This window comes from Mastigoproctus giganteus, chromosome 9, assembly GCF_048544385.1.
Source record: "Mastigoproctus giganteus isolate SK-2022 chromosome 9, ASM4854438v1, whole genome shotgun sequence".
NCBI lineage: Eukaryota > Metazoa > Arthropoda > Arachnida > Uropygi > Thelyphonidae > Mastigoproctus > Mastigoproctus giganteus.
The window spans coordinates 115,074,061-115,094,960 of record NC_143583.1 but is presented as its reverse complement, the minus strand read 5'-3'; the positions used below and the strand labels follow the sequence as shown (position 1 = coordinate 115,094,960).

Sequence of the window (20,900 nt, the reverse complement as noted above, 5' to 3'; positions counted from 1 at the left end):
CTTTTTAAATTTTACACTTTTCTTTTTGGTCTCTCTCGGGTCAGCTATGATTTATACATTTCGCATGTATACATCATAACAGAAACAGAGACCCTGCTTATTGTTGTGGTTCCTGTGGTTTTGGCTGCCGACCCTTTGAAGAAGTAGTTAAAGCTTTAGGACCCACTACTTTAGGTAACATTGTTATCTTCATTATTATTTCTATTTTTATGTTAATCAATTTATTTCAGGTTATCTCCTTCACCTTACAGGCCATCTCAATTTTTCCTTGGTAATTACAATTGACAGGTCAACATCCCTTCCCTATACACTGAATATAAACAGTTGTCTTATATATACACACACTGCTGCTTTGCACACTTTGGTGCATTGGACTTATCCGGTTTATTTTATTTTATCTTCCCACTATCTTCTGTCTAACAGACAGAAGAGTGAAAATTGTCAAAAATAAACAAAGATCAAATGAACAGGGAGGGAGAGAAGAGTAACAAGAGTAAAAATATTGTAGCAGAAACTCTCCAAGGTAATTTAGAAAATCTAAATGCAAGGATAATAAAATAATATAAATTAAATTTTAAGTGCCAATTAATTTCATTTTTATATTTATTTAATTATCATTGTAATTTTTATATTTCAAGCATCTTGTAGAGGAATATGCTTTTTGCTGCCTCTGATGTTTGCTTTAGTTATTTATTTTTTATTATGAAAGATTCAGTTTCAACTATTTTAAACATTATTCAAATATATATATATATATATATATATATATATATATATGGGAGATAGAGTGATAGGAGGTAACACACACAATAATATAACTGAAAATTGTCTGTGTGAAATGAATAAAATACATAAACCATGGAAAATCCAATTTAAACAGTTGAATAATTGTTTAAATTGGGTTTAAACAATTGTAAATTTTAATTGATTAATGGCATATTCTGTAATTGCTGTGTGCCTTACTGAAACACAAGGACTCCACCTCATGGGTTGGGCAGTTACACTTACGGAGTACCAGACGTACACTACCGTTGGCATATGCTTTGCTCTTCTCTTTATTCTCTGTGCTTTCATATTTTAATTTTTATGCCCCCATGGATTATTAGATTGTTTAAGGAAGAGGGTGCTATTGTTATCCTATTTCTTCCCTCACTTTGCCAATTTTAGCCTTGGCTTATTACTTACCCTCTAACACCACACACCCCTCATCTTGTGTGTATATATATATATATATATATATATATATATTTTTTTTTTTTTACGTGAACCCCAAACATGAGAAGTATTAGAACCTATAGTACTTAGTACCGTGCTTGGGTTGGAGGTTGAGAAGACGAAAGAAGATATTTGTTGACATTGGACTTGAACTTCTGTAGATTGTAATTTTCAGGAAATACGTATGAAGGAAGGTTGTTCCAGAAAACGGCAGTTGAATGAATAAATGAGGAAGATGAAAAGTTGGTTCGGTGGGTTTGAAGTTGGACAGTAAATGGATATTGGCTGGTGGCAGCACGTGTTTGGACTGTTTTGAAAGAGAGCGGAAATTATAGAAGCCAATTCAGAAGAACAGTGCCCATGGAAGTATCTGTAGAAGGGGGCATGCAGCAGAAACTGTACATCTATGAGAAAGCAAGTGGAGAGACTGTTAGAGATGAATCATTAATTAACGTAACTGCCCTCTTCTGAATGGAATCAAGAAGCCTGAGAGAGGTTTTGGGGACACCACCCCAGATGTGGGAACAATATTCCATGGTAGGGCAGATTTGCGATTTATACAGAGTGAGCAGCTGTTTGGAAGAAAAGTACTGCCGAGAGCAAAAGAGAAAACCAAGTTTTTTAGATGCAGAGAAAGCAATATTTGTAATGTGCTTGTGCCAAGAGAGATTAGAAGTCTGGGTAATCCCCAAAAGAGATATATCATTTTGCCTAGAAATCGGAGTGTCACTAAAGATAAGCATAGGAGCAGAAGAATCCTTTTTCCGAGATATAAGACAAGACTGAGTTTTAGAAGGGTTGAAATCAAATAAGTTGTCTTTGCCCCACTGGAGAATTACCTGAAGGAATTAAGGAATTAAGCATTTAAGGAATTGGTAGCAGATTTTCGAGAAGTTGAAGCTCATTGAGCAGGACAAGGTTTCTGAAAATGGAAAGTGGAATGCAATGTGCTATCATCGGCAAAACTATGGATAGGATTTCCAGTCAATGGAAGAAGGTCATTAATATACAAGAGGAAAAGAGTGGGGGGAAGAACTGAACCTTGGGGGACACTGGCATTAGTGGAGAAGTTAGAAGACAGAGAGCCATCTACCATCACCCTCAGTGAGCGATCAGAGAGAAAACTGGATAACCAATTACTAAAAACAGTTGGCAAACCATAAGATAGAAGCTTGTTTAGAAGACCTTTATGCCAAACACGATCAAAAGCCTTTGAGATGTCAAGAGCAACTACTTGTGTTTCACCGAACCATTCCATTGAATTAGTCCATAAATGGGTAACATAAGCCAGAATATCACCAGTGGATCGACACTGATGGAATCCATACTGGCAGTCGTTGATCAGACGGAAGGTTTCAAGGTAATTTAAGAGTTGGCGATTAATTGATTTCTCCATTACTTTAGAAAGAGTAGAAGTGATTGCAATGGGACGATAATTGGATGGGAGGGATTTGTCACCCTTTTTGGGAACTGGCTGGATATGAGCAAATTTCCAAGCAGAAGGAAAAACACCTTTGGAATAAGAAATAAAAAAAGGCGGCAAAGAACAGGAGTAAGTTCAGGAGCACAGGTTTTTAGAACAAGTGGAGAAATACTATCAGGACCTGGAGCTTTCTTAGCATCAAGATTAATCAAAATCCTTCAGATATCCTTTTGATGGAAGACCACATAAGGCATTGAATGGAGCGTGTTGGGAATGGTGGGAGGTGTTTTACCAAGATCATTAATACATGAGCTGGAAGAAAAATGGGATGCTAGCAGGTCAGTATATCCTTGGCTGAAGTGACAACAGAACCATCTGGTTTGGACAGAGGTTGGGAGCAGAGATGGGCAAAAGTTGCGGCCAATAGCTTTGGCAAGAGACCAGAATGCTCGGCTACCATTAGGGCAAGAAGCAAGTTTTCTACTCTTAGTCTGTTCAAACTCTAGTTTGGACTGATTAATAACTGCTTTACAATTGTTGCGAGCAGAAAGTTTCTGTGTATGCAGAAAATGAAACTGAAGAATTTGAAACAAGCCAATTAAGATATGCAACATTCTTCTCTTGAATAGCCTTAGCACATTTATTGGAAAACCAAGGTTTAGATAAAGGACGAGATTTTAAAGTTGAGTGTGGTATAAAGGATTCCATTTCTGCAAGAATAATTTCACTGACACGATCTGAGCAAACGCTGACATCAGAAGTTTTGAAACAGTAATCCGACCCAGGAAAAGAAGAAAAGAAGTCTCGCATGTCATCCCATTTTGCATTCTTGTAATGCCAAACAATACGAGGTTGGGAATATCTATGAGATAAAGGTTCCATTGGAGAAGAGACAATCACCAAGTTGTGATCTGAACTGCCTAAAGGACCTCTCACTTCGACCGTGTACTTAGGAAGGTTGTTTGTGAGAAAAAGATCAAGCGTGTATTGGCTGTATGATTAGGATTGTCCGGTATTCTTGTAGGTAAATGAACAATCTGTGCTAGGTCATTAGTAATTGCAAAAGCCTCAGCATCTCGACCTACTGGGTCGGTGTGACTAGAAAACAGAAGCCAGCTGGAGTTGTGAACATTAAAATCACCAAGGAAAATCACTCACTGTTAGGAAAGTTGGACTGGAGAAAGTCAAGTTGCAAAGAGAGGAAGTCAAAGAGCTCCAAGTGATTAGTGGAGTTGGGAGAACGGTAGAGACAACAGATGAATTTGACACAATATTGTAGAGAGATTTTAAGCCAGAGAAGATCAAAGAGAGGAGATTCCAAATTACCAAGTCTCTGACAGGGAATATCAGAATGGACATATGCACAAGTACCACCTTTGAGGCGAAAGGAATCATACAGCGAATAATTTGGGCATCTGAGATGAGCAGTAGCAGAATCAACCGATAACTGAGGTTCTGTCAGAAAATGTACATGGGGTTTGGCAGACTGCAAGTGGAAATGGACATCGCTGAGATTAGAAATGAGACCACGTATATTTGTGAAATGAATTAGGAAGTGCTTGGGAGGTTTAGATCTTTTTGCAGATAAACTTGCTCTATTAGTTTGACAATTCATGGTGTATTCAATAGTAAGGAAAAGTGGGTGGGACATGCTGTATGAAGTAATGAAATTTTTGGATATGGCGTACACGTGGTAAGAATATACCCAGATCCTTGACATTACGTGGCCTCGACAATGCTCCCCGCATACCACTACTCGGACTCCCTCCAGTCACTATCTGGCAGAGTAGAGGTAGCAAGATTATACACTAGCTGATCCCGAAGCCTCCTAGAGAGTTACCAATAGGTTCGGTCCGGTGTACTAACTAGCGGCCGGCCTGCGAACACTGTTTTAAAGCTGTACCCTCAAAATGTAAGGAATATTGGATCTCGCCACGACATTCATCATATCCTCAAAAGTCATCAATCATACTGCATGATGGAAGAGATAGGGAAGGGTTGACCGGAACTTAGCTCTAGAGATTAAACATGGGTTCCATCGCTTCAAGCCTCCAATAAGCAAAGTGGTGGTATTTCACCGGTTGATGAGAGTCATCTACCACCTAGTTCTGGCTGGTAACATAGAGGGGTGGCATTCCTCCATGTGGTGTGGGTGCCACACCTCGACCCCTGCTTACGTTGGTTCACACCTGGGTGGTCACCCACCATGTACTTGTGCATGGAGGTTATATCCAGGATTACTAACAGTCCCACCATCGTGAAGGTGCAAGCAGAGGATTTGGCTGTCACAGACCGTCCGGACTTCGCGGAAATTGGGTCCACTTGACTTGAGTGTCACCCGAATATCAGTTCCATCAGCGTTTTAGACTCCCAGGTAGCAAGTACAGCTTGTCTGGCATATCTGAGAGAGTGTCTGTGACAACCTCAAGGACCAATATAATTTGTGTATGTATTTGTTTTGTCTGCTATCTGTTGGGCTATCTATTATTTTGCCAGTAAGCTGCTAACATTTTTATAAATTATTATACAGGGTGTCTCAAAAATATTTGTACAAACATTTAAGGGAGGTAGGTAACATCTAAAGGAATGTGAATCGCATAGGAATCCATAACCGGAAATGTCACAGGAAAATAGTAGCAGAGGCACAAGAAGCAGAAATGACACAAGACAATAATTAGTGGCAAACATTTATTTGACATAATATTAACAATGGAGGAAGAGATGGATGCATTTCATGATGTTACAACAGATGCTTGAAGGTTCCACCATGAGACGCGATGCATGTGTGACACTAATGAAGCATGAATTGGCGGACACGGTCGAACACACCTGGAGTTTCTTTGACAGTAGCAGCAGCGCAGACAAATCTCGCCACAAGATCCATTTCCATCTCCACAGGCGATTCATACATGATAGATTTGAGGGGCCCCACAGAAAGAAATCAAGGCTCGATAAATCAGGTGAGCATGGGGGCCAGGCAAGGGGTCCAACCTGGCTAATCCATCGACGCCCAAAACGCCTGTTCAAATGGTCACGAACACACCTTCCATAATGGGCAGGCACCCCGTCATGTTGAAACCAAATGTTGCGTCTCACATTTGCTGGAACATCGTCATGTAACCCTGGTAGAACTTGTTCAAGAAAGATCCGATATTTAGCGGAGTTCATGCGTGATGGTAACAAGTATGGGCTGACTAAGCAGTCACCGACCATACCTGCTCACACATTTATTGCGAAGCGATGTTGTGCCGTATGGGGGCGCACACCATTTGTGTTGTCGTGAGCCCACACACGAGCATTGTGCTGATTGAATAAGCCTCATCCGTGAACAAAACATAGGCTGAAAAATTCAAGTCTTGAACACTTTCTTGGAGAAACCACTGTGCAAAAGCCACACGTGCAGGATTATCTTTGTGGAGCAGTAACTGAACCCTTTGGAGATGAAAGGGGTGTAAGGAATCGTCGTGCCAGACACACTGTACACTGCAATTCCACTCCTAAGGCAGAGGGAACGGTACGTGTGCTGGTAGTAGGATTATTCTGGACGGCATTCAACACACTTTCTTCCATGACGGGGGTTCACGTCAGACTTGGTCTGCCTGCACTACTCCTGTTACCTCTAAATGACCCATAATCGCACAAATTTTGATGCACACACGCAAACAAATGGTGGTCCGGTACATGTCTGTCTGGGAAGCGTTCTCGATAAATTCGTTAAGCGGCTTGTGCATTGCCTTCTGCTAATCCATACACTAGGTGCATGTCTGCCAGCTCACATTTCGTATATCGATGCATCCTCTTCGTGCTGCGACTACTGCATGAATGAGTAAACCAGAAATTTTCCCTCTAGCGAACTGATGAACAGCGCCGTCTACCGACGTGACGTTTCTGGTTATGGGTTCCTATGCGATTCACATTCCTTTAGATGTTATCTACTTCCCCTAAACGTTTGTACCAATATTTTTGAGACACCCTGTATATTTATTATGTATTTCTTACAATGGCCATTTGACCTATCAGTAGGTCCTGCTATTACTGGCAGTAGCAGTCAGAAACAGATAATTTTGCTGATTATTTGGATGTATTGAATAGTGCTAGCTCTTAATAATGTATCATTCAGTGTATCCTATTATAATAATTAGTAATATATTTCAGTTATTATTATTATTACTTTTTTGGGGGGGGTCTTCTGTTTTGGTTATAGCTCAGGGCACTTGTACCTTTTTCAATTTTCCACTTTTCTTTCTAATATGCATAGCTTAACCCCCTTTCCCCTTAATGTAATTTTCCATATTTTCTTATTTGATGACATTAATCAATTCTGTTAAATTTACTTTACAATAATATTATTATTCATTTATATTCCTTTACATATATCTTCAACTGTTTGTGCAAATTTTTTCTGAGATTATATATTAGCATTAGTTGAGGCATATAATGAAAGCAAGCAAGCTTATACAGCATCAGCCAACAAAAAAAAAAAAGAAAAGAAAAAACCCTTTCCAGTTCACTTATTCGGTCACTCCAAATGTTTGTCTAGTTCAGCCTTAAATTTATTTAAGCTATCAACTTTCACTTCGACAGATGGTAGTCTGTTCCAGCAATCCACTATCTGCTGGCTAAAGGCAAACTTCCGCACTTCTATTCTACAACTGTCTTTCCTTAGTTTGAATCTATGCCTTCTCAGGTTCTTAATCTGAGTAAGCGGAAGTATCCCATCAGCATTGGGTCTAATCAAACCATTTAGGACCTTATATACCTTGATCAGATCACCTCACAGGTGCCTAGTCTCCAGATGCTGTAACTTGCAGCACTTCAAGCCTTTCTTCGTAAGTGCACCCCCCTTTGTTCCTTTCACCAATCTTGTTCTTTTCTCTGTACTCGTTCTAGCAACTCTGTATCCTTCCTAAAACGAGGCCTCCAGACCTGTATGTAGTACTCAAGGTGTGGCCTGACCATTGCCTTATACAAAGGGATAATGACTTCCTTGTCTCTGCTTGCAAAATTCCTATATATAATTGACAAGACTCCATGACCTGCCCTGGCAGCCCGTCTGCACTACTCAGAGAACTTCATATCTGTCTGCGTAATTAGCCCCAGGTCTTTTTCACAGCGCCTCTGTAGCCAGGTGGGAAGGAGCAGCAGTGCGTAGCACACGCTTCTTGATTAGACCGGGGTTCGAGCCCGTGACCACCAAATACAGAGGATGCGGAAAGGTCAGGGAATGACCACTGCATATCCCCAGAGCAATATGGCCTTAGTTGCTAATGCCTATAAAAAAACCAAATAACAACAATAACAGGTCTTTTTCATTCTCCACCTCCCTGAGTGTATTACAACACAATTGGTATGTTTCTCTTGGGTACTGCTACCCATATGCAGTACCCTGCATTTTTCAATGTTAAACTTCAGTTGCCACTTATCAGCCTAACTTTTCTATATCCTGTAGCATACTGTCTTTACTGTCATTGACAACCCTGCCAACCTTTGTATCATCTGCAAACTTTGACATTAAGCCTGATATACCCTCATCGATATCATTGATAAATACACAAGACAACAATGGGCCCAGCACCGAACCCTGGGGGAACCAATAATAACATTAGTCCACATAGAGCAGTTTCCAGTTATTACCGCTCTCTGCCGTCTACCACTCAACCATCCCTTTATCCATTGCAGCAACTCGCCCTTAATGCCATACCACTCCAATTTGTATAGCAGTCTTCTACGTGCAACAGCATTAAAAACTTTCCTGAAGTATATGATATCATAATTATTTTTTGCAACCAGTTTTTTTGTGACTACATCGTAGTATCCAATCAAATTGGTCAGACAAGACTTCTCCTTAACAGATCTATTCTGTGTCTGAACTATTACATTAGTCATGTCCAGGTGATCCTGTATCACTTCTTTTACCAGTGACTCCATTATTTTCCCTAGAACAGAAGTTAAACTAACAGGTGTATAATTATTTGTGTCACATTCCCTTTGTGAATTGGGGATACATTTGCTCATCTCTAGTCCATGGGGACCTCCCCTGACTTTAAGAATGCTGTCATAATTATGGCTAAGGGTTTGCTTACTTCACTCTCTGCCTCCTTCAATATAACTGGATAAATTCCATCTGCCCCAGGTGCCTTTTTTATGTTTAACTTCAACAATTTCTCCTTCACTTTGCATTCAGTTATTACAAAATCTCTTAACTCACTGTTAGAGTTTGATAAACTTCTGGTATTCCCCTCCTTGAATAACTCCTCATGTGTGAATGTAGATGCAAAATACTCATTCAGTTTATCAGCTACTTAGATAAGTTATAGAATGTCTTAATGTACTGTTTGAAATTGACTCAAAGTTTTGAATAGCATAAAGCTTAATGAGCGGTACTCACCTTAGATAATCTGCTACATTAGGTGGAGTAAGATGGAAGAATAATTTTGAGGCTTAAGGTAGTTTAAAATAATTTAGAATAAGTTAAAATTCTGATGTTTGTATGAGCACGGAATTGAAATATGCTCAAGGAAGTAGAAGTGCACAACTTCGTCCCTGGTTATCATTGAAGAATTAATTTAAACTTTAAAAATATTAGACCAGTGAAGCCAAAAGTCATGAACGACCGTCTTTCATATTAACGTCATCAGTTGGCAATATTAAAGTGAAAAGAAAACGCGTGTTTTAAATTCTATGTTCCCATGATGCATTTTGTAACGTGGGAATCTTAAGTGCGTGAGATTCCAGACTTGGGAGAGGTTGGTGGGTAGTTTCTTATTTATGACGTTAAGTTTGGTATTTTAGTGGCACCATTCTATAATAAGAGCTTCGTTTTGAAAGATTTTGTAACTGGATTTTAATTTTACGATTGTAATGGCCAAGTCAACTAAGGGGTTGTGGTTGTGAGAATGTATGTGTTGTGTGAGTTCGGTACTGGATTGACCAGTCCTGAAGCTATTTATAATGGTAGTAAGCCCGTGTGTTGGAAGTTTTTGTGGAACCGTACTTTGTGGTAGTGCTCCCGATGTAGCATGCGTTGCAACCTTGTTGACACTTAATTAGATATACAATATTGTTCATGTCATTTATTGGGTATTTGTGTGTTTCTTTATATGTATTAAACAGTGACCCTAACTTATTGTACAAAGAAAATATAAGTGTGATATCAGTGCCTGCAAACACTTGGCGGAACCGTCTAGTGAGACTGCCATGATAGGGAAGAATAATGTGCGTGTTCCCTTTTGTATTGTGTTTGGATAAGCTAGTGGCATTATTCTTTACAACGGAAATTGTGTTGGATTAATTGAAAAGGATATTTCCTGGTCGTGAACTTTTTTGTGAGATTTTGTAATTCGGCAGATAAATCATCTTGTGAAGAACTGTACTTTATAGCGTTGTGAATTTGATTGTGAGCCTTGCACAATCTCCAGGGCCAAATTGATTGACAGTGCTCTTACCATACACTGCCTCCTATCATGTCTGGGCAGAATTGCAGACACTTTGAAATTTTAACTTGTGCCCTTTTTTTCAGCGTTGACCTATACTTGTTAAGTAAATCTGCAGATCTGTTACTCTTAAGTCATTAGTGTGCCAACATGTACAACAACATCACCTTTTGTGCCCTTAAAAGATTATATCTGCTCTACAACTTTATCAACTTTCCTCCCTGTCAGACATATCCTGGTCATGTTCCACCTATCCTTTCTGCATAATATATTCTTTGTTTACCTGACAATAGAGTCACCAACAAGAACTGGTTCCCATGGGACCACCACATTCTGCGTTGGAGATTGCTGCTGTGTTGCCTGATGCACAGGAGTGAGCTCTGGCATCGAGTTGGGCAGCTGAGAGCTTGATGGGTCCCTCATTAATTTTTTTGAGGGCATTTACCCTACATCTCCGTGGTCAGGAGCGGGAGTGCAGTAGCAAACGCTCTTTGAGTAGACCAGGGTTCAAGCCCCTGACTGCTAAATACGATTGATCTGGCAACCCGCACTGGACCAGCATGGCAGATTATGGTCCCTTTCCCTTAGCATGAATTGTTGAGGAGGCTTCCATCCTGCAGTGGGTTGATAATGGCTGCAGTTTATGGTTTTTTTTTTTTTTTTTTTTTAACCTTACACCTCAAAATCTCATAGGCACCCATCAGAATGCTGAGTTGGCACCTAATTTCTTCACTGTCTTTGCACCTACCGCACAAAGACATCCTCCTTGGCTAGATCATGTCTTGTTCTAGAAAAGTCCACAAACAGTTCACACATTTTTTTAGACTGTGATGCATTGGAGAATTTCCCCCTTCGGCTCTCGCCCGAGCAACAGCACTCCTGTTACTTTGTGCCCATTGCTTTGCTGCTCTAGTCTGGGTCAAGATTCTGTTTAAGTATAATTTAATTAACAATGAGATTTAATTAGATTAATAAATTTTACTGATTAATTGATATTACTATATGGTAATCTAACAGATTTCTAATACAGTGATATGTATTTTGCTCTCTAGTTTTATGTTAAACCTTACGCTATAAAGTTCGGGATTTACGTTACACTATTTCGTATTGTATAATAATGGCGGAAAGTTACGATGTAAGATCTATGGACACTAAGTATTAACTTTTAAAATTGCTATCTAAATTCAAAATAAACCACAGAGCTTGACTAGAACTCTAAAGCTACTTATAGAAAATAATTTAGTATAACAATTAAGTCAATAAAATGACTAAATATAAATAAAAACTTGGCATTCAATAGAGCTGCAAAAATCTTGGCCAACACGGTAATCACAGAAAATCATATATAGAAAGATTTTTAATATTTATATACATAATTAGAAGATAAAAATGTGCATTTTTGAAATTTCAGACACTTAACAATCTTGTTAAATAGGAAAATGGAAGAATTTTCTGTAATTTTTAGCAGAATTAGGTTTGTTTTTTTTTTTTTAAATAAAAGGTGGAAAAAAAAGTATAACGTTTTAAAAATTAAATTTTTTATTAAAACGTAAAGTACGTTAGTATTGGAATCAATTAAGAAAGGTTAATATTGGCACTGTTTAAGCAAAAAAAATTTTATCAAAAAAACTCAAAATATTTTCAGTAATTAAAAAGAAAGATTGGCAACCATGAGGTGACCTACCACTATTCTTGCTGCACTTTCTGGTGCCACCACTGCCTGTTTTAAGGTTAAGATTAGATTTGGACAGATTACTATAACTCATGGCGGTACAACTGTTTGAGAAATTTGCAGTAGATAGTTCTCTTGTGAATTAGTATTAGTAGAGGCATATGATGCAAGAAAGCAAGCGTATGCAGCATCAGCCAAAGGGGAAAAAAAAAAAAAAACCCTCCCATTTTATCCCTCCATTCGTTCCAAACGCCTATCCAGCTCACCCTTAAATTTATTTAGGCTATCAACTTCCATGACAAAAGATGGAAGTCTGTTCCACCAATCAACTACCCGTTTAATCTGAGCAAGAGGAAGAATCCCATCAGCATTCAGCTTGCTCAACCAGTTCAAGGCCTTATACAGCTCAATCAGACCACCTCACAGGTGACTACTCTCCAGATGCTGCAATTTGCAGAACTTAAGCCTTTCTTGATAAGAACACCCCATTGTTCCCCTCAACAATCTTGTCCTTCGTATCATTCTAGCAACTCTACATCCTTTCTAAAATGAGGCCTCCAGACCTGTACACAGTACTCTAGGTGTGGCCTGACCATTGCCTTGTATAACGGGATAATCACGTCCCTGTCTCTGCTAGTAAAATTCCTATATATCATTGACAAGGCTCCATGACCTGCCCTGGCATCCTGTCTGCACTGCTCAGTGAACTTCATATTTGACTGTACAATTATCCCCAGGTCTTTTTCAATTTCCTCTTCCCTCAGTGTAGTACCACATAGTTTGTACGTTTCTCTTTGGTTATTGCTACCCATATGCAGTATTTTGCATTTGTCAATGTTAAACTTCAGTTGCCACTTCTCAGCCCATTTGCCCAACTTATCTAAATCCAGTTGGAGTAGAATACTGTCTTTAATGTCATTAACAACCCTGCCAACCTTTATATTATCTGCAAAATTTGATATTAAACCTGATATACCTTCATCAATATCATTGATAAATACACAAAACAACAATGGGCCCAACACCGAACCCTGGGGAACTCCACTAATAACATTTGTCCAAGAAGAGCAGTGTCCATTGATTTCCACTCTCTGTGGTCTCCCACACAACCATCCCTTTATCCATCGTAGCAACTTACCCTTAATGCCATACCTTTCTAATTTGTACAGCAGTCTTCCATGTGCAACAGTATCAAGAGTTTTCCTGAAATCTATGTATACGATATCAAAATTATTTTTGGCATTCAATTCCTTCGTAACAACATTATAGTATCCAATCAAATTGGTCAGACAAGACCTCCCTTTAACAAACCTATGCTGTGTCTTAACTATTACTGCAGTCACTTCTACATGATCCTGCAGTGCTTCTTTAACCAGTGATTCCATTATTTTCTTCAGAACACAAGTTAAACTAACAGGTCTATAATTATTTGTGTCACCTTTTGAACCCACCTTTGTGAATCGGTGATACATTTGCACACCTCCAGTCCATGGGGACCTCCCCAGAGTCCAAGTGCCAGGTGGGAAGAAGCAGCAGTGCGTAGCACACGCTTCTTGATTAGACCGGGGTTCGAGCCCGTCACCACCAAATACGGAGGATGCGGAAAGGTCAGGGAATGACCACCGCATATCCCCGGAGCAATATGGCCTTAGTTGCTAATGCTCCTAAAAACCAAACAACTAACTAACAGAGTCCAAGTACAACGAAGCTTTCATAATTATGGCTAAGGGTTTGCTTACTTCCTTTGCTGCTTCCTTTAATATAACTGGATAGATCTCGTCCACCCCAGTGACTCCTCCATAGCCAGGTGGCCAAGAGCAGCAGTGCGTAGTGTAGCACACGCTTCTTGATTAGATGGGGGTTCGAGCCCATGCCCACCAAATACGGAGTATGCGGAAAGGTCAGGGAATGAGCTCTGTATATCCCCTGAGCAATATGGCCTTAGTTGCTAATGCTTCTAAAAACCAAACAAAAACAAATCCACCCCAGGTGACTTTTATTTTTAACTTCAACAATTTCTCCTCCACTTTGCTCTCACTTATTACAAAATCACTTAGCTTCCTGTTAAGAGTTTGATGAACTTCTGGCACTCCCCTCATTGAATAGCTCCTCCTGTGTGAATGTAGTTGCAAAATACTCATTCAGTTTTATCAGCTACCTTAGATTGATCATCAATAGTCAACACATCTATGTTAAGTGGTCCAATATGATTCAACCCTTTCCTTCTAGAGTTTACATAAGTAACAAACTCTTTGCTGTTTTTCTTAGTATCCTTTGCCAAGGATTTCTCATAATCTGCCTTCTCCTGCCTAATCTCCTTTGTGACTTGATTACAGACTAGTTATATCTGACATAAGCTTCTGTGTTACCTGATTCTTTACATGCATTCCATACATTTTTCTTCTCTGCCACGAGCCTCATTAGTTCATCTGACCTCTGTTTAGGCCTAAACCTTGAAAAGTATTTCTTAGTTTGAAATGAAATGCCTAGTAGCCTCCAAAATTAAGTCCCTGAAGGCTTCCCATTTAGAATTAAACGTTGGTAACATCATCAGTTTATCCCACTGTACTGGCCCACTCTATTTCTCTGCACAATTGAAGATCAGATTCATTAGGCCTATCATCAGCCATTTTCAATCCACTGCAGGATGAAGGCCTCTCCAGCAACTTTCCAGTTCCTTCTGTTTTGTGCACTGGCCATCTATTTACTAACCACAAACTCATGAATTTCATCTATCCATCTCTGCTTTTGTCTTCCAGGTTTTCTTCTAGCTCCTCTTGGATACCATTCTGTTATTTTCTTAGTCCATCTGTCATCATGTCTTCGAGCTATGTGTCCTGCCCAAGACCATCCAAAATTAAGTCCCTGAAGGCTTCCCTATAACACACACCTATTCTCATTTTTCCTTTCCCAGTGCTTATATCACACCAAACAAACTCAACATTGCATTGTCCACCAACATCAATTGGATGCACTTCCTTAGATTTTGTTTCTTAACTAACTGCCCTCCTCCCTTCATATTGTACTCCCCAAATTCCAATTCTGCACTGCTTATATCTGTGTGATACCACGTCTCTGATATTCCAACAATATCTGCCTTTGATATCTTGAGTAGCACTTCAAGCATCATTCAATTTATTAACTATGCTCTTAGTATTGGTGTTCATGCAAGTATACATGTGTTAGTTACCCTAACACAGCCCTTGTATTTATTTGTTCCCCTATGACTCCCAGCAGTCCTGGAAATCTCCATTACCTTGCTTTCCAGGCTGCTGCTCATTCTAATAGAAGCAGTGCAAGAATCCCTTTTGCATCTGCCTGCGGCCACTGTTAACCTTTCAGTCTGTGTATCCCCCCACCCAAGCCAGCAGTTTTCCGACCCAACTAACACTGCCTCGATAGCATCGGCAAATATTCTTGCACCCTTTGTATTTAAGTGTACCCCATCCTTGTAGAAGCAGTCTCTCCTGTCAACAAGCACAAACCAGGCTAAAAAAAATTATGCCCCTTGAGCCTTGCACAGTCTCTCCAGAGCCAAATTGATCGACAAGGATCTCATCATATACTCCCTCCTATCGTGTCTGGGCAGAATTGCAGACACTTTCATATTCAACCCTAACTCATGACTTTTTTCCAACATTGACCTGTACTTGTTGAGTAAATATTCAGAACTCTTAATGTCATTAGTTCCAACGTGTACAACAATATCACCTTTTGTGCTCTTAAAAGATGATATCTGCTCTACAACGTCATCAACTTTTACCCCTGGCAGACATACCCTTGTTCTGTTTCACCTATTCTTCTTTTTGCATAGTATATTCCCTGTCTCGCCAACAATAACTAGTTCCTTTGAGACTAGCACATTCTGACTTGGAGATTGCCAGTGTGTTGCCTGGTGCACAGGAGTGAGTTCTGCCATTGTGCTGGACAGCTGAGAGCTTGTTGGCCCCCTCATATTAATTTCTTAGAGGACATTTACCCTACAACTCAAGCTCTCATAAAAGCCTATTAGAATGCTAAGAAATGCCTAATTTCTTGACACTCTAGACACCTAGCACACACACAAATGCATCCTCCTTGGCTAGTTCATGTCCTGTTTTAGAAAGGTTGGCAAACATTTCAAATTTTGTATATTTTTTGAGACTGATGTGTTGGAGAATCGCCCCCTTCGTTTCTCCCCAGGAGTCACAGGACTGTCGCTAGTCTGTGATCTTTGCTTCGCAGCTCTAGTCTGTGTCATGATTTCCATTTAAATACAATCTAATTAACAATGAGATTTAATAAGATTAATAATATTGTTTATTAATCGATAATACTATAATAAGCTAATTGAGTGCTTCGTATTATGCTATCTAGTTTTACTTTTTACCTTATGCTATCAGTTCGAGATATACAGGGTGTCTCAAAAATATTGGTACAAACGTGTAGGGGAGGTAGGTAACGTCTAAAGGAATGTGAATTGCATAGGAACCCATAACTGGAAACGTCACCGTAAGTCGGTACATGGCACTGTTCATCAGTTCGGGAGAGGGAAAATTTCTGGTTTACTCATTCATGCAGTAATCGCGGCACGAAGAGCATGCATCGATATATGAACTGTGAGCTGGCTGACATGCACCTAGTGTATGGATTAGGAGAGGGCCCACACGGTGTGCACCCCCATACGGCACAACATCGCTTTGCAATAAATGTGTGGGCAGGTATGGTCGGTGACTGCTTAGTCGGCCCATACCTGTTACCATCCCTCATGAACTCCGCTAAATATCGGATCTTTCTTGAACAAGTTCTACCAGGGTTACTTGACGATGTTCCAGCAAATGTGAGACACAACATTTGGTTTCAACATGACGGGGCACCTGCCCATTATGGAAGGTGTGTTTGTGACCATTTGAACAGGCGTTTTGGGCGTCGATGGATTGGCCGTGGTGGACCCGTTGCCTGGCCCCCATGCTCACCTGATTTATCGAGCCTTGATTTCTTTCTGTGTGGGCCCTCAAATCTATTGTGTATGAATCGCCTGTGGATGTGGAAATGGATCTCATGGCGAGACTCGTCTGCGCTGCTGCTACTGTCAAAGAAACTCCAGGTGTGTTCGACCGTGTCCACCAATCCATGCTGCGTCTGTGTCATGCATGCATCGTGTCTCATGGTGGAACCTTCGAGCATCTGTTGTAACATCATGAAATGCATCCATCTCGTACTCCATTGTTAATATTATGTCAAAATAAATGTTTGCCATTAATTACTGTCTTGTGTCATTTCTGTTTCTTGTGCCTCTGCTACTACTTTCCCGTGACGTTTCCGGTTATGGGTTCCTATGCAATTTACATTCCTTTAAATGTTACCTACCTCCCCTCCCCTAAATGTTTGTACCAATATTTATGTGACATTTATGAGACAATATGTATGAGACAATATTTATGAGACACCTTCTATATACATTAAGAGTAAGAGATCTGCAGATTTACTCAACAAGTACAGGTCAGTGTTGAAAAAAAGTCACGAGTTAAGGTTGAATGTGAAAGTGTCTGCAATTCTGCCCAGACACGATAGGAGGGAGTATGTGATTGAGAGCCTTGTCGATCATTTTGACTCTGAAGAGATTGTGCAAAGTTCAAGGGGTAGAATTTTTTTCAGCTTGGTCTTTGCTTGTTGACAGATTGTGATGTAGACTGGTTCTACAGCGATGGGGTACACTTAAATAGAAAGAGTGCAAGAATATTTGCTGATGCTATGGAGGCAGTGTTAGGTGAGTTTGAAAACTGCTAGCTTGGGGGAATACACAGGCTGAAAGGTTAACATTGGCTGCAGGCAGAGGCAAAAGTGATTCTTGCACTGCTTCTATTAGAATGAGCAGCAGCCTGGAAAGCAAGATAATGGAGATTTCCAGGACTGCTGGGAGTCATAGTGGAACAAGTAAATACATGGGCTGTGTTAGGGTAACTAAGAGTAGAAACAGGTGCATGTATACCAATGCTAGGAGTATAGTTAATAAATTTGATGAGCTTGAAGTGCTAGTCAAGACATCAAAGGCAGATATTGTTAGGATATCAGAGACGTGGTGTCACAGAGATCTAAGCTGAGAAGAATTGGAATTTGGGGAGTACAATGTGTATAGGAAGGATAGACAGGACAGGAAGGGAGGAGAGTTTACACTGTTAGTTAAGAAACATGAAATCTAAGGAAGTGCATCCAATTGATGTTTGTGGACAATGCAATGCTGAGTCTGTTTGGTGTGAAATAAGAAGTGGGAATGCGTCTCTGTAGCCAAGTGGGAAGGAGCAGCAGTGCATAGCACATGCTTCTTGGTTAGACTGGGGTTCGAGCTCGTCACCACCAGATGCGGAAAGGTCAAGGGAATGACCACCGCATATTCCTGGAGCAATATGGCCTTAGTTGTTAATGCTCCTAAAAACCAAATAACAAACAAACAACAAGAAGTGGGAAAGGAAAAATGAAAGTAGGTGTGTGTGTTATAGGCCTAACGAATCTGATGAGTATAATGAGCAATTGTGCAGTGAAATAAAGTGGGCCAGTAAATTAGAATGTCTTATAATGGGGGATTTTAACTTTCCAGATATTGACTGGAACTTGTGGGTTGGTCACTCGCACACTAGCAGGACATTTGTGGATTTATTGGATGACTGTTTTCTACAGCAACATGTTCAAGAGGCAGTCAGAGGGATTAATACTCTTGATCTGATTATCCGCAGTGATTATTCATGCATTAAGAATGTGCAGATAAAGGAACCACTGGGCGACAGTGATCACAATGTACTGATGTGGAAATTACTTAAAGATGTAACTACCATCAAGGCTAAAGGGAAGGGCTTTTGCTTTCGTAAAGGTGACTACAGAGGTCTCAGACAGTTTTTAAATTCTGTACAGTGTGATCAACTGATGATGTTACCAATGTTGAATTTAAATGAGAAGCCTTCAGGGCTTAATTTTGGAGGCTGCTCGGCTTTTAATTCCAACTAAGCAATACTGTTCTAGGTTTAGGCCTAAATGGATGTTAGATGAATTAATGAGGCTCGTGGCAGAGAAGAAAAATGCATGTGATGCATATAAAGTATCAAGTGACACAGAAGCCTATGGCAGATATAAACTAGTCTGTAGTCAAGTCACAAAGGAGGTTAGGCAGACGAAGGCAGATTACGAGAAATCTTTGGCACAGGATGCAAAGAAAAACAGCAAAGTGTTCTTTACTTATATAAACTCTAGAAGGAAAGGGATGAATCAGATTGGACCACTTAATATAGATGGGTTTATTATTGATGATCATGCTCAGAGGTAGCTGATAAACCAAATGATTATTTTGCATTACATTCACACACGAGGAGTTATTCATTTAGGGGAGTGACAGAAGTTTATCAAACTAATAGGGAGCCAAGTGATTTTGTAATAACTGAGAGCAAAGTGGAGGAGAAATTGTTGAAGTTAAACCTAAAAAAGCACCTGGGATGGACAGGATCTATCCAGATCTATATAAAAGGAGGCAGCAAAGAAGTAAGCAAACCCTTAGCCATAATTATGAGAGCTTCTTTGAACTCTGGGGAGGTTCCCATGGAGTGGAGGTGTGCAAATGTATTAGCAATTCACAAAGGGAGTTCAAAAGGTGACACAGGCAACTATAGACCTGTTAGTTTAACTTGTGTTCTGGGGAAAATAATGGAATCGCCAGTTAAAGAAGCATTGCAGGATCATCTAGAGAAGACTGCAGTAATAGTGAAGACCTTGCACAGGTTTGTTAAAGGGAGCTTTAGTCTGACTAATTTGATTGGATACTATGATGTGGTCACAAAGGAACTGAATGCCAAAAACAATTTTGATATCATGTACTTGGATTTCAGGAGATCTTTTGATATTTTTCACATGGAAAACTGCTGTATAAATTGGAAATGAATGGCATTAAGTGCAAGATGCTGCAATGGATAAAGGGATGGTTGAGTGAGAGACGACGGAGAGTGGTAATCAATGGATGCTGCTTTTCGTGGACATAGTGGAGTTCCCCAGGGTTCGGTGTTGGACCCATTGTTATTTTCTATATTTATCAATGTTATTGATAAAGGTATATCAGGGTTAATGTCCTAGTTTGCAGATGAAACAAAAGGTTGGCAGGGTTGTTAACAACAGTAAAGACAGTATGCTATTTCAACTGGATCTAGATAAGTTGGTCAAATGGGCTGAAAAGTGGCAACTGAAGTTTAATGTTGACAAATGCAAAGTACTGCATATGGATAGCAATAACCCAAGAGCAACATACCAATTGTGTTGTACTACGCTCAGGGAAGTGGAAGCGAAAAAACCTGGGGGGTAATTGTGAAATCAAATATGAAGTTTGCTGAGCAGTGCAGAGAGGCTGACAGGGCAGGTCATGGTGTCTTGTCAATTATATATAGGAATTTTGCTAGCAGGGACAGGGAGTTGATTATCCCATTATACAAGGCAATGATTAGGCCTTACCTAGAGTACTTTGTACAGGTCTGGAGGCCTCATTTAGGAAGTAGAGTTGCTAGAATGAGTACAAAGAAGGGCAACAAGATTGGTGATGGGAACAAAGGGGTGCTCTTACCAAGACACTTAAGTTCTGTAAATTGCAGTGCCTGGAGAGTTGGCACCTGCGAGGTGATCTGATTGAGGTGTATAAGGCCTTGAATGGGTTCAGCAAGCTGAATGCTGATGGGATTCTTCCTTTTGCTCAGATTAAGGATCTGAGGGGACACATTCAAATTGATTAAAGACAGTTATAGAATACATGTGTGGAAATTTGCCTTTAGCCAGCGCGTAGTTGATTGGTGGAACAGATTTCCATCTTTTGTTGTGGAACTTGATAGCCTAAATAAAATTAAGGCTGAGCTGGACAGGCATTTGGAACGAATGTAGGGGTAAAATGGGAGGTTGTTTTTTTTTTTTTGGCTGATGCTGCATAAGCTTGCTTTCTTTTGTCGTATGCCTCTACTAATGCTAATCGAGTAAACTGTGTGTTACTGATGATGTCTAACACTGTACCGAGTGATGACTAGAATTCGGATAAATGCATATAACACAAATATTACAAGCAATATACTTGATCATTTGATCGTACCAAGTCACCATAGTGCCATTAAATTAGTGTGGGAGAAAATTTCACTGAGCGTGGGAAACTTTGCTATTT

General features: G+C 39.9%; 1 protein-coding gene across 1 annotated transcript in view; it reads left to right on the top strand.

Annotated features, from left to right (window-relative positions):
• The window catches only part of Snx27 (sorting nexin 27), a 300,277-nt gene that overhangs the window by 48,448 nt on the left and 230,929 nt on the right, over window positions 1-20,900 (top strand). The gene's annotated exons all lie outside the window — the stretch shown is intronic.